Source organism: Pongo pygmaeus, chromosome 12, assembly GCF_028885625.2.
Source record: "Pongo pygmaeus isolate AG05252 chromosome 12, NHGRI_mPonPyg2-v2.0_pri, whole genome shotgun sequence".
Classification (NCBI taxonomy): Eukaryota; Metazoa; Chordata; class Mammalia; order Primates; family Hominidae; genus Pongo; species Pongo pygmaeus.
Genome location: NC_072385.2, coordinates 23,232,774 through 23,236,874, shown reverse-complemented (window position 1 = coordinate 23,236,874; position 4,101 = coordinate 23,232,774). Strand labels below are relative to the sequence as shown.

Here is a 4,101-nt window from a genome sequence, read left to right as displayed (position 1 = left end):
AGTAAAAACAAGGTTATTGTGAAAATTAAATGAATTAAATAAGCAAAGCACCTACAACAACACCCCGAGGCACACAGTCAGCACTGAGCATGTTTTTCATTAATGAGGTAAGAGTGAGAACACAGGCGCCAGCCAAGAGCCTCTGGCACAGGTATGAGATGAAACTTTTAACATCCTCCATTCATTCATTCGACCCTGATAAGAGGGGAGTCTCATGCAAGAGGAGCAAGCATTCACCTTGGGACAAGACAGGCAATGGTCAAAGTTGAACTCCACCACTGTTCAGCTGTGTGACTTTGGGCAAGTGACTTTCCCTCTGATCCTCAGCATAATGACAGGTCTATGAGGATTGTAGAAGCTGACAGAAAAATGTGTGTCTTAGTTTGAGTTTCCTGGAAGTAGATTCAGAGGAAAAGATTCAGATACAAAAATTTTATTTGGAGATGACTCTCAGACAGTAATTCTACTGCCAGTTCTTCCTTAGGGTGGTAATCCCAGGAAATACCAGAAGAGGAGTGGGAAACTGAGACAGGAAAGGAATGCAGCAGTTAAAGGGACCCTCATCAAGAAAGTTTCCACTGTGGCAGCCAAGACTCAGCCCTGCCAGGTACTTCTGAGAGACAGCACAGAACATGTGTCTCAGAGTCATCCCACCCAGAGCAGGGAGCTGGGGTATTTATCCACCAATACCCACCAGTCACTCCTCAGGGCTCCTTCCAAGGACATGATTCCTCCTGAACGCCCTGCCTGCACTGCACTGCAAGGGTCAGAACTTGGGTTGAGGGCAAGGGAGCTGACAGCACCTCTAAGCAATGAGCAGGAACACAGGCTGGTGTGGACTGTTTCAGTCACTCAGTGACTCCAACACACACACACACACACACACACACACCCCACACTCCGACACAACACAGGGCATATGTACATCCACATACATGCATACATGACTGTTACCCACTTATATCTTGGTGAATCCATGGGATAGATGATAAGGTGGGAATCAGAGGGAAGAGCAAAATAAAGGGTAGTGGAGGTCTTGGGAACAAAATGCAAATTTAGGCACAAAATCAAGGGGGAAGAGGAGTGGTCTGGACACCAAATGCCTGCTGGGTGGCACCTGCTCTGCATTCACTGTGAGGCATTTCCCAAGCAGCTTTGTGAGGTAGAAGAAATTCCCCTCAATTTACAGGTGGCAGAAATGTAGTTCAGAAAAGAAAACTGATTTTACTAATGTCTCATAGAAAGTTAGTGGGTGATAGATATGGACTCCCAGACCTTTCTGTCCACAAAGCCTACAAATTCTCCCTTGCTAGGCAGGCTGCATACCAGGCCCTGCTTCTGGGCTCTGCTCCTTTTCCTGTTAGGCAATCATGGAAGAATTGACAAAAACATTTTCCCCCTTCACCACCTGGAGCAGAGCCAATGAGAGGGGCTGGGGAACAGGCCATGAGGCTCTGCACCCACCATTCAATGTCTTCAGGACTGTGGCTCCTCAGGACTCTTGCAACACGTGCTGGCAGCACTCCTGGTGTCTGGGTGTCTTGTGAGGTTGTACAGGATCAAGTAGAGGCCACTGGCTGTGCTGTCATATCCTAACAGGCAGCCATGCAGGCTTGGGTCTCTTGGTTGCTTCAGCACCACAGGATGGACAGCGGCAATGCAGTGAGGCCCTTGGTAGAACGGGAGGAGGGAAAGAAAGGGCAGAATGGAGTGATGTAGGGTCCATCCACCATGTCGCTGGATGGAGAGACCCCTGTTCTCATAGTAGCCCCACACCGGGACCACCGGCACTCACGAATATGCCAGCTTCCATTTACATGTCCTCATCTGACAACTCCTTCCCATTTTCATCCTGGAGACAAGATCTCTGAACACACTAGCTCTCAGGGCACCTGAGTGTAACCTGAGACAGTCTCTGGAGACCGTTCATCCAAGCAGGATCCTTCCCTTGCCATCTCCAGACCTGCCCCACAAGCTCCCTCCCTGGTCTCCTGGCTCTTGTTCACTCCTTCCAGGCAGACGTCTACAGTCATCTCTAACACGTATCTGACTGTCCCTCCCTTATCCAGCCTCTTCCATGGCTCGCCAAAGCCCTCCAGATCAAGTTCAAGCTCTTTGATCAGACACTTGATCTCAAGCTGCATTCTATCTCCTCAATTAAGATCCCGGAGATGCCCACCTTGCTCATCACAAGTGCATCAATAAAGTCCGAAATCTTGAACGTGGTCTTGACCTTGAGGAAGTCATCAACACCCTGGCTAGTGAGGGTGCATTGCTGCTCCAGGATAATGGTGTCTGAAGTTGTGCACCAAGTCACAGGCCCTGTAGAAGCATCACCCCTCAGGAATGGGTAGTACAGGAAGTCCATGCACAGGAAGATCTGCTGGTGCTGTTACACTATGAGGGCACTAAGCTCCAAGATGGTGGAAATATATTCACTGGATTCCTGCAGGGTGAGGCTGGGGAGAGGAAGCAGCTCCATAACACATATGAAACCCTGGAAGCACTTACCAGCCAAAATCTCAGGACAACATTGCACCCAGAAATGTGTACCCTCTGATCACACTTCTCTCTGCCTCCCACTCTGAGCTCCCTCTGGAACCCACATGCCCAGCCTGGACCAGAGCTTGGAGCCCAGCAGGTGTTCAGTACATGGTGTTGACAGCTCCCTGGGCCAGGAGAGCCCTTGGTGGCTCTGTGACTCCTCCTGTGGAACCCCTGTCTTTGCCTTGGGACCTCCCAATTCCCATAGGAAGCCCCCATGGCTCGGGATTGCCCCACCAGCCCTGGGATCCTCCAACCCCATAAGCCTTACTTGATACCTTAGCCCTCCCAGAACATGACATGTTTCTCAGAAGGTGACTTATCTCCAGGGCCATCTGTGGATGTTTGCTGGGGACCTCTTGCTGTTCTCCTTTATGATCTGTAGGGCAGGGCCAAAAGGAGAAACCAGCCCAACCTCAGAATGAACAAAAGGCTCACTGCCACAATGACAACCACCAGTCAGCAGTGCTTCTGGAAGGAAAGGAGGTTTCATTCTGCAGAAAGCTCCTTGTTTGGCTTCTTTCTAAAGCCAGGGAGGGGTACCAAGCCAAGCTTACCTGTGGTGCCTATGTTACCATCTGTGCCTAGGATGTGCGACGGGCCCCTGCTCCCACTGCAGGGTTGACAGTCCCTCCAGCTGGAGACCTGGACTCCTGACACAGCCTGGCCTGTTTGTCTTGCTCTGGATGAGCTTGGAAAGGCTGTACCTGCTATTTCTCTAGGTCCTTGGTTTCCACCTTCTAGACATCCAGCAGGAGTGACCATGCCCAGCTCCACACCTGAAAGGGGACTCCCTTGAGGAGCAGCTGAGGACCGGGACTCCCCTCCCACGATTCAAACAGTGGATGAGTGCTCAGCGTTGGGAGCTCGGATCTGGACCTATTTTTTTCATTTAGATCACCAAGAGACAACCCCTAACCCCTGGGCTAGGGATGGTGAAAGCTCGGGCATGAGATTCTCTTCCAGCAACGTGATGCTTGGAGGGACAGGCCAAAACCTGGTGACCAGGTCTGCTGTCCTCTGGGTAAGGACAGTGTGCCACTCACCCTCGGAGAGGCAGGTGGTGCCAGGCCACAGCACTGGGTGCCTGTACCCCTGCCTCTGCAGACACCAGTCGTGGAGGTCCCGCCCTCTCCACATTACCTTCTTGCTGCTCCTAGATTTCTTCTAGTCATTAAGCACTTTGAGTCATTTTTCTGTGCATCCAATCTGATATTTTTGTTGTCAGATGAAACACAATAAAGTAAGCTGAGCCACCAGGATTCCTGGAGGGGACCTTGGATGCTGGGTCTTGGGCTCCAGAGCCCTGATGGGACTGAACCAGAAGTAGCCAGGGAAGTACAAACACTGGGGCTGAGCCCCTATGACACAATGGACATTGTTGGCCTGGCCTTATGGCCCCAAGACACGCTGCCCTCAGGCCACAGACACCATGGGCTTTGGTCAGGTCCCAGCCTCCCAATAGTGTCCTGGCACTAGTGGGTTCTGACCCATGAGCCACAACCACAGTTCTGGGTTTGGGGTTTGGTAAAACCACCTCAGGGACAGAGTTCTGGG

General features: G+C 51.4%; 1 long non-coding RNA gene across 1 annotated transcript; it reads right to left on the bottom strand.

Moving 5' to 3' along the window:
- Positions 1 to 232: 232 nt before the first annotated feature.
- Positions 233 to 3,861, bottom strand: LOC134737866 (uncharacterized). Its single transcript, XR_010123267.1, has 5 exons — positions 3,688 to 3,861; positions 3,102 to 3,323; positions 1,796 to 3,015; positions 1,465 to 1,670; positions 233 to 392 (listed from the first exon to the last, which is right to left on the bottom strand). It is a non-coding gene; the product is annotated as an uncharacterized LOC134737866 (long non-coding RNA).
- Between the last annotated feature and the right edge of the window lie 240 nt (positions 3,862 to 4,101).